Source organism: Prionailurus bengalensis, chromosome A1 (assembly GCF_016509475.1).
Source record: "Prionailurus bengalensis isolate Pbe53 chromosome A1, Fcat_Pben_1.1_paternal_pri, whole genome shotgun sequence".
Lineage (NCBI taxonomy): Eukaryota > Metazoa > Chordata > Mammalia > Carnivora > Felidae > Prionailurus > Prionailurus bengalensis.
In genome coordinates, this window is record NC_057343.1 from 2,890,210 (window position 1) to 2,902,272 (window position 12,063).

The 12,063-nt window shown below is 46.0% G+C and overlaps 1 non-coding gene across 1 annotated transcript; it reads right to left on the bottom strand.

Annotated features, from left to right (window-relative positions):
* Positions 1–5,418: 5,418 nt before the first annotated feature.
* Positions 5,419–5,525, bottom strand: LOC122496346. The gene has a single exon (XR_006300778.1). It is a non-coding gene; the product is annotated as a U6 spliceosomal RNA (small nuclear RNA).
* Between the last annotated feature and the right edge of the window lie 6,538 nt (positions 5,526–12,063).

The window sequence follows — 12,063 nt, forward strand, 5'->3', positions numbered from 1 at the left end:
AAACCAACTGCCTTGTATCACTAGTCCGTAGCTGGATTGATTCATGGTGTGCATCTTCAAAGACCTGGATAATCATCTTTGTTTGCAAATTCCTTATTAACGTGGAGATAAATGTTATCATAAATTGAACTTTTATATTAGGAGCTGAATTTTTTGGTCTTTAGACTTCATTTCCAGAATATTCGATAGCATGACTGTAAGGGCTGCATGGCACTTTCCCAATTGGACACAGTTCGAGATTTTTTTTTTTTTTTTTGTCTCCTTTTCCTTTAAGCGAGATGATAAACACTTAATAAGAAGATGGAACTTATGGAAGGTAGCCAGAAGAGAATAGCATTCTACCAATGGAATGCCACTTCAGATGCTGTGCTGGAAAGAAATCCTCCTCTCGAGCTCCCTTTGCCTTTTGATGATGGCTTTAAAAACTGTGAAAACAGAGAGAGCCAAGTGTGTGGTCTTTGGCAATTTCGTAATAGTCTGTGCAGGAGACAGAGGGGGTGGTTTGCTGGAAAAAATGATTAGCTTTTTCTTTACGATGACAGAAAACAGTTGCAATTCAAAAATGCCAAAGGTTCTGCAGCCCGCCCTTTTGGCAAATTGTTAGGTAATCACTCCTTCCAGGTGGTGCTTTCAATAAAGACCTTGGAAAGTCACGCCCCCAGAGATGTCCTCGGGGCAAAGCCATTGTCAACTGGGGGAGACTTGTGGAGTCTGTAAGAGTGGGGTGGGAGGAGACACCCGATTTTTCCTCAGGGGCATTTGCTCCTGATTTCCCAGCCTTTGGATGCCTTTTTGACTAATGGGCACAGAGCCTGGCCCTGAGTTTCTCAAGTGCAGCCAGAGAAACCATCTCCACATTCCATTATTATTATTGTTGTTGTTTACTTTAAGTTTTCCCAGGAAGCATAAGGCTCTCTATAATTGAGATATATTTCCATACACATGCGATCTACTGTAACAAAACAGGTTTGAATCAACCGATTACCTTGCTAATAGTTTACCCACCGATCCTTTCTACCTAAAAATAAGTTTCGCCAAGACTGGTTCTTATGTCATTTTGGTAGTTATTTAATTAAGCCAACCTGGATCTGGAGCCCTGACTTAGCTCTGTCCCTCACGGACACGCATGATCTCAGGCTCTTCCTGTTCTTCCGTTTCTGTCTTTGTAACACAGAGTGGAAATGCAGCAGACACCTCGTAAGGTGTGGCACTTCTGCCTGTTGTGATGGAAAAGCTGTATCTGTTGAGTCATTTCAAGGTTCCTTTTCGAGCACAGTGCTAGCTAGGCCTAGGACACACAGAGGGATAAAAGGCCATCCACATCCTTGACAGCTCAGGGTCCGGTGAAGGGTGGACGTTGGAATATGATGTTAGTATGATGGCAAACGTTAAGCCAGAGCTATGTACATGGTGCTCTGGGTAGTTGTGGCATTCGGAGTGATAGGTTTTGTCTACATTAGACCATTCCGATGGTCAACCGACAGGTGTTGAACCCTGCTTACGTGCGTGGTCATGTAGGAACCGAACAATATGCGGGTAGATGAAGCAGCCGTGATTACTCTGTCCCATGTGCTCGCGACATGGGCACCCTCAATCTTCTCAGCCTCGTGGTGGACAAGACCTTTCTCTGTTGCAGAATTCACAACAGCTCTGTTTCCCTTGTTCCCCGAAAGTAGAACATTGGACATTCCCAAAATGGACAAATTTTGCCAAAAATTGGACATTCCATCCCTATCCGGAGACTCCTCAGGTTTGGAAGGGCTCCTGAAAGCGAACTTTGTTGAAGCTTACTTTTGGGTGCCTATTACTCAAAATACTCATTTACTGCCCCTTCAAGATTCTGATCAGATTATTTAAGCAAAGTCCTCAGTAGCCCTAGACAATGTGCAACAAGTTAAAGCCGTTTGTTCCTCAGCCTCTCTAGGACTTACCATTCCACGAGTTGCAATGTTGGGTTCTCTGACAATGACAAATTCTCTTGCTATGAATGATAAGAAGGAAGAACTGACCAGAAAAAACCATATCCGTGTAGCTTGCTTAGACAAAGAGAGGGCAGCTAATTCAGAGAAGGTAGTCCTCACGACAGTCCTCACCGTTACCCAGGGCCATTGAGAACTTCGTGTTGGAGTACAAGCGAGGTCCTATGTTAGGGGGAGCCTTCAGAAAAAGGGATGTGACAGGAATATGAAGTTGGGACCTGGGCCCTGCAAAAAAACTAGTAGATGTGTCCCTTGCCTCTCTCACGTGGAAGGTTGAATGAGGGAGTGGGATGTGACCGCCGGGCAGTGGTGGTGTAGGGAGGGTGGTGCTGGTGGGCATGTGGACTGTGGCATTGTTAGACAGCAAGGTTTCACACAACATGAAACTCTGGAAGAAAGTCTCACCGTCTTCGAGAACTATTATTTCACTTTGCCAGAAGATTCTGCTCTCAGAGTGCTTATAGACTTCTTCCTCACCAAAGCCCTTTTTGATCCCAGCCACAGGATGATATTTTTTGGTCTTTGGCACTTTGAGTTTTTCTTGACATGCCTGCCTTTCTCTATCTAGTGGCAGGGTGATGGACAGATGGCAGGAAGGACGGTGTCAGCTTCCCTCACAGGTCTCCTGTGGTCCCCCGATAAAGTACTTATAAGAGGTGAGCCATAAATGCTTGTTGAGTTGAGCCATTGCCCGTCCCTGGGTGTTCAGGATCCAGGCCAGACGGAGGGATTCAAAGACTGGGAGACATCACAGCACCTTCCCCTTCCACAATCTTTTCATCAAATAAAAGCCCGTTGAAAATGAACAGTAAAGGCAAATTTGAAGTGAAAAGTAATAACAAGGGGCTAAAATGTGCACTACAGGGCATGTTTGGAACAAAGAAGGGGGTGTCCCCTCTTCATGCTCCGGTGAAAGTGCTGGTTTTAGGTTGACCGTTATGTGCATGCATAGTGTTGACCGCTATGCGCAGGCACAGTGGGACTTTCTTTTTTTTATTTTTAAATCATCAGCTTCTTTTAAACAACCCTCTTCACTGCTTTTCCCTCTTGGCAACACTGCACCTGCACCAACACCATAACGCCCTGGAGACCACTCTTGTGACGCCACCGAGAGCCAAACACCCAACACAAACAGGAGGGACTCTCCCGGTGAAGAGACAGAGCGAAGAGCAGGGACATCGGTGGCTGTCACCAGCACGCGAAGCACAAACAGAGCCTGACCTTCCAGAGGTTCGCTGCACACACCGCATCCCTGATTCCGTCTGCTGGGGTTGAACGTGATGCTGGCTCCACATTTGTCTTCACGTCTCTTCTTGACTCTTACGCCTGCCTTGTCCCTGGGCTGTTTTGTAACCAAATGACTATGTGGATACGATGAATCCTTTCAATAAATTTACTCAATTCATTTAGTATGCCACCAGCAGTCTTTCGACAGACACCTGCTTGTGTGGCCAGTGGCAGAGCTTTCTGGCAATGGTATCTGAGATTAGAGTCAAGTTTATGCAAAATCCTGACACATCGACCGTGTGCTTTTCTCTTCCTTGCGGCGGCTCACACTCATGTTCTGGAAGAGCCTGATGGGCTTCCCTGCCTCCCACCAATTTTTGCTTTCAGAAAAATCTCAGTCAGGTGCTTTTGAAATGACACGTTGCTTTCTTTTGAAATTACATGAAATTACGTATTTGCTAAAACCATTAACAAAACATTCAGTTGATGGGAAAAACAAATCTAAAATGGTGTCTTTGACCGTTACGTTGGCAGGGCAGAAGTGATTTAAGGCAGAGTAGAGATGGAGGTAAGAAATATTTCTGCCCCCTCCAATTCATTTTCTGAAATCTGTTAAACAACTGATTCCTTACTCCTCATTTGTGCAAGCATTGACCTATCCAGGGCTCTCAAATGTTATGGTTTCTTCCATGAGCAAATGTTTAGTGTGTCAGGGGATTGAAGAAAGAGCTGATGATATAAACCCTGACACAGAATGCAGTATTTTGGATGTAGTATCCTAGCGTTTGTAGCCAAATTAGTGCATTCTCCGATGCCGTGCTTGTTACCCGTGGAACCACCGACCACCTTACTGCTCTTGATAAAAGGTTTTATTCTTGTGGTAGTTTTTACCGTCACTCTACCCAGGATGGACAATTCCATCCAGTAGCGTTGTTTTATAAAATCATTCTATAAAACAGTTCTGCATACATTATTGTGCCCAGTACCTTCTTTCCGATTTCTAAGACTTAGATTGTTATTGACTCCTTTCGATTTGATGTTGAATTACATTCTATTCTCCTGTTTTAATGGGGGGAGAGGGGTAAAGTCATGATCATTAAAAATAAAAAAAAAATGGGGCGCCTGGGTGGCTCAGTCGGTTAAGTGCCCGACTTCGGCTCAGGTCATGATCTCACGGCTTGTGAGTTCGAGCCCCACATTGGGCTCTGTGCTGACAGCTCAGAGCCTGGAACCTCTTCAGATTCTGTGTCTTTCTTTCTCTCTCTCTCTCTGCCCCTCCCCCACTCACACTCTGTCTCTGTCTCTCAAAAATAAATATACATTAAAAAAATTAAAAAAAATTGAGCGACCAGCCCTCTATAAAGTGCAGTCTAACCTGCAATGAAAATAATTTTAAACGAATGCAAATGGACGGAAGTTAATTTGACCTTTTCTAACCCCAGGTGGTACAATGGCCTCTGGATCTCAGTTTTAGGGGACCTCCTGCTTGACCTTGCTGTCCGCACCCATGAGTTGGGGTAGTGGCCTCTGGTTTTGCAGTGACCCATTTCAGCACACCGCTGGAAGGTGCTGGAAATGGAAATGCATTTAATCTAAGTTCCTGGGGTAAACTCAGATCATGGATCCCTTTTCCTCCATGGGTCAGCTGAACTTTGTGGTTTTCAGGGCACCTTTAATTGTAGTGCAATTCTTTCTTTCACCCGGGCAGTAGAAACTCCAGATGCCCATATACAGCTTCTTATATCAAATCCTTAGTTTTGAATTCTAGAGACATCTCCTTACATCAAAGTATGGCACAGCGTGGGCCACAGACCCAGAACACTCAGACCCTACAGGGATTTCGTAGGAAGAGTATATGAAGGAGTGTAACACCTGGGGGGAGAGTGTTGGAAACATGCGTGAGAAGCACCCACATCAGCTGCCTCTTCCAGGTGGCTCCCTGCTCAGGCCCAGTCTCCTTCCCCATTCTGGTAGCTCTTTGAGGCTGGGTGCCACCTAATCCCAACTGTCTCTGGACTCTGGCCTCTCCATGGCCCTTTATGCTCCAAATGAATGTTAACTACTGCTGTGGGCACAGGTGGCTTAGAAAGGACGTTCAGAAACTAGGAAGAGAGCAACCTGAATTCAGCCACCGGGTCCGTTTAAAATGCATCTGCAAATGCAAGATGTATTTGTCCAATTTTGTTTATTTATTTATTTGTTTATTTATTTTTGAAATATGGAACGCTTCACAACTTTGCGTCCCATCCTTGTGCAGGGGCCATGTTCAACTTCTCTATATTGTTCCCATTTTAGTATATGTGCTGCCGAAGTGAGCACTTGCCCAATTTAGTTTCAAATGTAGCAAAAAAAATGCTTTTTAGGCTGTGAGTTTAAAGGACTACAACCACTTTTTCTTTCTGTGTGGTAAGGGAATATGGGAAGGGAACCCATAAGTCTGGAGGCGGTGTGGGGCCATGCAAAGATTACAGACACTGGGGCTTAACATTGGTGGGTCAGGTGTGGTCTATACGTGTTAGTTTTCATGCTCATTCTCCTATCACAGAGGAGACCAGCTCTATTTCCTCGGTTATAAAGTGATTATGCTTTTGGGGTAGTAACATTAAGCATCCCTCTTTTCCACATTGGAATTTTGAATGCAAATTACACCTTTGCAGTTTTGACAACTCTACCTCTAAATTTGGGCACGTCCCCTAATACATCCGTGCTTTGTGAAGGAAACTCTAAAGCAGCAGTTTTCAAGGTGAGAACCAAAGTAAGAATGACATCTAACATCAGAACCCAACGCCCATGCTTATGTGACGCAAAGTAAGACTTTTTGATTCGACTCAAAGACTGTACCTCACATCATAACCCAATGCCCATGGGTACGTGAAACTTACAAAGTATCGTTGTATTTTCGATTTCATTCTAATGCACTGAAGAAATGTCACCTATGAGGCACTAATGTGATTTCACAGCCTACAAGAGATCATGATACATAAGTTGGACCCTTTCTTTTTCTGACTATATACTATGTATTGACAGTTTGGGTTGAAATTCTTGGTTGAACCAATTATCCCTAGAGACTGTGTGGGGGCATGAGTAGCAGAGACTGATGAACACAGGCTGTTCTGGCTATTCTTGCTTTGAGTTCAACCACAATTACGTACTTTGACATGTAATAAGAGCCCTGCTGTGAAGTCAAGGCTCTGTAGCCCCCTTTTTACTCAAGACAGTATCTCTGTGCAACCTCTGATGATGGACAGGAGGTGGTGGCTTTCCAGGGGAGCCCACGAGTGCCACGTGCTTCTATGAGACAGTTTTCTTGGCTGTGTTACTTCTCCAAATGAGAAATACTCTCTGCCCGCAGAAGTCAGTTGCGACCATTTGCATAGTCATGTTCGTGGGCGTAGAGCCACTGCTGCCCCTGGGTCTGTCCATGCCCTGAGGTGAAGCGTCAAAAAGTCTCAGGTCTATGCGCTGCTCCTGCCTCCAGGTGAAAACCTGAATTTGGGGCCATTTGTTTGCAGTTTCCTTGCTATCTGCCCTTTCCTCTGCGCTTTAGCCAGCTAGAATTGACCTCTGGAAAGAATGGACCCTTGGCCTTTGCTCTGATCGCCAAAACTTGACCTCAGAGAACATTATACTGCTTTACGTGACCCTGTCATTGAACTCTTGGAAACATGCCAACATTAGTTTCTTAAGCCTTCTATTTATTTTTTTTTTTCTCTTGCCTTGGGATAAAACATTTTACCCCGACGATAGCACGTAGCACTGCACGGGGACCACAGGCCAATCTCCTCTGCATTCTCCAAGAATTGTTGCCGTGAATAATGTTCCTGCCGGCTTGGATGCAAACAGGCCCGTGGATGCTTTGGAGTTTGCAGGTGAGTTTCCTGGAGCATCACTTGACCCGTCTTCACAACACGCAGCCCCTCTCACACCATGGCCGCCACTGGCCTGTGTGCATGCGTTTCACTGTGTCAGCCAAGTATAGACGGTCGTTCAGGTCAATGCAGTGTTCTTCGAGTAAGTCTTCGGAAGCCTGCGTGAATTTCAAACTAACACGGCAGGATCTTTTCTGCTGAAAATGCTTGATGATCTCTCCCCTGAAGCCCCATCGGGCTTCATCGGGCTTGACGGCGACAAAGATGCCCTCACCGCTAGCCATGGTCTCTTCCCGCTCCAGCTGCTGTGGCTCCAACTCCAGCTGTTGTCGTCTACCCTAGAAATGTGCTTGGACCCCTTACGGTTCCCGGCACCCGCCGGCCAGCATTACTGGTCATCTCGGCTCACAGCTCCCAAAGGATGAGCAGTGACATGGGCACCAACACTGGGAGGTTGTACGGCTAATGCATATTTATCCCTTCATCTCTGCTAGGAAAATAAGCACGAGCAATCAGTAATACTGCCGTGAGCTTATCTTGGGACTTCTGTGCCAGCTCTTTTGCAAGCTCCACTTAAAAAAGTGTTTTCTGACAATCAAGGGTATTTTTCTGTATTTCTGATGAAGCGTGAGGTTATCCGAGAGCTGTCAACAAAGTCAAAACAGCAGGCAAAACATGTTCTCAGGGACCAGGTTTTGATTCTTGTATACAATCTTGCACAAAAATGTGTATAGTTTTGATCATAGGGGATAGGCAGGAGGCAGTGGAAAAATAAAAGGGGGAATTGTTGGGTTAACTCCCATGCTTATTAGAACATGGATCATCATCCAAAAACATACACGAATTAAAGAGAAAAAAGAACAAAGACCATCATCATCATCATCTTCAATAACTTGTGTCGATCATCCCTCTATTATACAAATTTGGCCCAATCTAAGATGAAATAAATGATTTTGAATGCCTCTGTTGCCAAAAGTTTACAATAAATGCAACTCCCAAGTCCACTTTGGTTCATCGTAAGTTTTCAAGCCACCTGACGTTATCACCAGTTTTCTTTTCTCTTTCTTTCTTTCTTTCTTTCTTTCTTCCTTGATAAATGCCAAAATGAACATACAAAATTGTTTTTATTGTTTTATTTTCAATGCTTTATATGTTAGCTTTATGTCAAACCTATGCTATCTTCTTCCCTGAGGTCTGCTTCCTAGTGCATCAGGACCCATCTACATAAGCCCTGCTTTGTTAGGCTTATGCTCCCCTTGGGCAGTTTCTCCTTCTGAAAACTTTACCCCGACGTCACCTGTGCCCGGATTTGTACCTGCTGATGCTGCCCGTGAATGTGAGCCACGGGAATGCGAGGACGGTAATTCAGGTCTAGGCCAGGTGTAAAAGACAAAATGTAGGTCAGCGTGGCATCCGTCTCCAACCTTTGATATAGATGCAGGTCGAAGGGCTGGGGCAAGTCTCCCAAGGCCCCCAGACTGGAACTTGGCCTTCCCAGAGGAGCAGCTGTGTGGGAAGGGTGACTGGGACGCTCTCCGGGCCAGGTTCGGGGGCTGCTTACTGATCCGCAGGGATCATCACTCCAGCATGTATTCCTGGTACCGCCTTCCCACCGCCTACCGGCTGTGTGCGTCGGTCTGGACCAAGCCCGCTGCGGTCACGGCTTTGTTTCTGGCATCAATGCAGGCAAGGACATTTTTCATGCCTAACTCTTCTGAATGCTAAACACCACTGCTGGGAGGTATGGCAGGCCAGTTCTGATTCCGGGATTAGAGTTTCGGTTTCCTCCCGAATGACGTAGACTGACAGGGCCGTTGTTTCCCTGAGCTGTGTCCAGGCTTAAGTGGGAGGAACCGACAAGCAAAGAAAACGTGAAAATCTTTGACCTGCCAAGCTGACGATTGTCTCAGTGATGAGCTATTGATTCTGGGTTCACAAGAAGATCCAAGTTTTCTGCTCCTTTCCAGTCTCCGTTATCTCACTATTGAAACAAAGTCATGGTGGAGCTTACCAGAATCCTTTTGGGTGAACCGCAAACTTATTTTACCAAAATGCCTCGTTCATTTCGAACGACACTTACTGAAAATGGAGGCAGTTCTTCCGAAAGGGTCCTATGTATGAATCAGTACTCAGATCCGGCGCCTGAAGGGAATGGCCTGGTCACAGGATCGTGTGTCCTTCCCAGAGTCAGCCACCAGTGCAGCCCCAGGGCCGGGCGGTGGGGGTGGCAGGGGGGGCGGGTGCAGGGGGTGGTGTGGCGGGGAGCACAGCCCTGCTGGCTCTGCTAACCTTCTCTCATTAGCCTTATTGCATTTACAAGGCGAGCAGGGTTCTCCCGCAGCAGCAGCTGCGACTTTCTGGCTTGCCGTCTGTCTCCTGGCTGCTTGGCTTGGAAAGTGGCCACGGTCACTTCGTCGTTTACCTACAACATGCTCCCTGAGCTCGTGTAGCAGCACATCTGAAGGACATCCCCCCAGCAGAGCCAGACAGGGCAGTATAGCACCCACAGCAGACCTCTGCTGCAAGAGGAGACGCTTGAGTCTAACGTGAGACCCGTTTAGAGACTATCTATGCCTTTTGCTTCCTAACACGGATTTCTGTTAGTTGCTTAATAGTCCACTTTAAGCTTCTTTTGGGAAATTGTCAGGCATAACAAAACGAGAAAGAATAGACTAATGGACCCCCGTGGACCCATCACCCAGCTTTTGTTGTCAATGAACAAGGGCCAATCTTTTTTGTTTGTGTTTAAGTTTATTTATTTAAAGAGAGAGGAAGAGAGCGCGTGGGGCAGGGGAGGGGCGTAGGGAGAGAGGGGGAGAGAGAGAGAATCGAAAGCGGGCTTCACGCCGTCAGCGCAGAGCCCCACTCAGGGGTCGAACTCACGAACCATGAGATCATGACCTGAGCCCGAATCAAGAATCCAGAGTGGGACCCTTAACCTACTGAGACCGCCAGGGTGCCCCCGGGGCCAATCCCGTTTTGCGTATTCGCATATTTCTTACCAAGCCAAATACTCACGGTACCGATATTTTCAAAACAACGGACTCTATTTAGCGATGATTTAGTGCAGTGAAGCCATCACCATGAGAATCCACAAAGGCTTCTCTGCCTTTCAGCGAGGCCGTCATGGGAGGGAGGCAGAGAATGTGTGTATCCGGGGACCAGAGAAAGAACGCATTAGGGGTAAGTCAAGATTTTAACTTCGGCATATCAAGAACTTCCAAACAATGACGGTGGAACCAATAGCCTTGCTGGCCGGGAGGAGGACTCAGGACCTCCTGGAGACGCCAGGAGGTCGGTAGGGGAGTGCAGGCTACCAGGGAGCGTGGGGGCCGGGAGTGCCACTCAAGGAGGCGATGTCTGAGCCATGTCCCAAAGAGTGTGGGCGACACAGTTCAGGGAGAAGGAGGACACCGGCTCTAATGAGCCTTGCAACAAACAAAAACTGAGTGGTTCACAGAGTGGAGCACATAGTCCGGTCCCAAAGCACTGAAGGCAGCAGGCAGGAAGCAGGGCTGTGTTCAGGGACCTGTCAGGGAACAAAGAAACCTTGGCTTGCTGCATTTGAACCCCAGACTTGTAGCCCCTGCAGGTCCTCTGTTCTTCTTAGACAGAAGAAGGAAAAGGTCGGGGAGGCGGAGTGCCAAACCCAAGGCCCCACAGCTGGTTAGGAGACTTGAACTTGGTTTTCTACACGATAACTCCCACCTTCTTCTTTAGACCACGCTGCCCCTGGCTTTGTTTAGGTAAGGAAATGATACGTACCTGCGAAGCCCCTACCCCCTGCAAAGTAGCTGACTGCTCCCTTTTGGACAAAGAAGGAAAGAATCTAGGCTGAGGGAAATACTGCTTCACTATCGCCATTCTACGCAGTGACTAAGGTTGTTACTTTATATTCAACCTTCTTATAAGGTCAGGGAATGACAACACATTATTCACTCTTTGATGTTTGCTAAGCAAATACAAAGCTTGGATGTTGGCCTGTACCCAGTTTTCAGTCGGAGAACGTTCCAGTTGCAGTTTTTGGAGCTGTGGATGAGGCGAAGAGATAGACAGACGTGATAAGAAGGGGATATATCAGACATATGCCGGACTAACCATTTTTTAATTGCATCGAAAAGTGTTTTCGCCCTAATGTGTTTTGGTTAATACCTTCCATTGCGTCTGTACAGAGATCTACCCCGTGATGGGGCAGTCTTTAAAATAGGTGTCTATTCTTGGTTTCAAGAACTTCAGAAGTGTGCTTCTTTATTTATTAAAGAAAGACTACGTGTTTTTATGCTTTGAAGGAAAGGACTGTAGATTTACCGAATACAGGAAAATCAGAAGCCAGGTATTTGCACAGAGTTAAGATTGTTCAGGAGGGTAAGTGACTTACACGAACATGGAAAGAAGGGTCTCTTTTCGTCACACTATTTTCTATTTATTTCTGTAAGACCTTTTGAGTTGCCTTGCATCGAAGGCTTAAGTCTGCTTATTGTTTTGTTAGCGTACATCCTTTCTTTCCTCTTCTTTTCTACTTCACGTTGGAATTTTGAACCGATCTAATCTGAGAATTTATTAAAAATGAAGCTAAGGAGAAATTTTGCCTGGCACTACAATCCTTTAAGGGGCCAAGGAGATAGGAAGTGAGGAGAAAAGGCTTCTTTTCTTAGGTTTCTTAGGTCATGACTCAGCCGAGACAATGAGTGAATTACTCCATTTCTCTTTGCTATAGTTTCCCCCTTTGTAAAACAATTTTAATAATCCCTGGGAGTGCTGCCTGCAGACTAATTCTACCCTCTCTGAAAAAAGGAGCTATCAAAATAGGGTATATGATTAGGTAATACCTAGCTTTTGATTTATACTAACATGACAAGTTTAGCCATATTTTTTTGGTCAGCTTTCTGAAAGAAATAGTTTGATTTGCATAATCACCTGGGCTTACCAGCCCATGATGACCACAATGGCTCCGTGATTCAGTAGAATTACAAATTCTTCTCTTATTG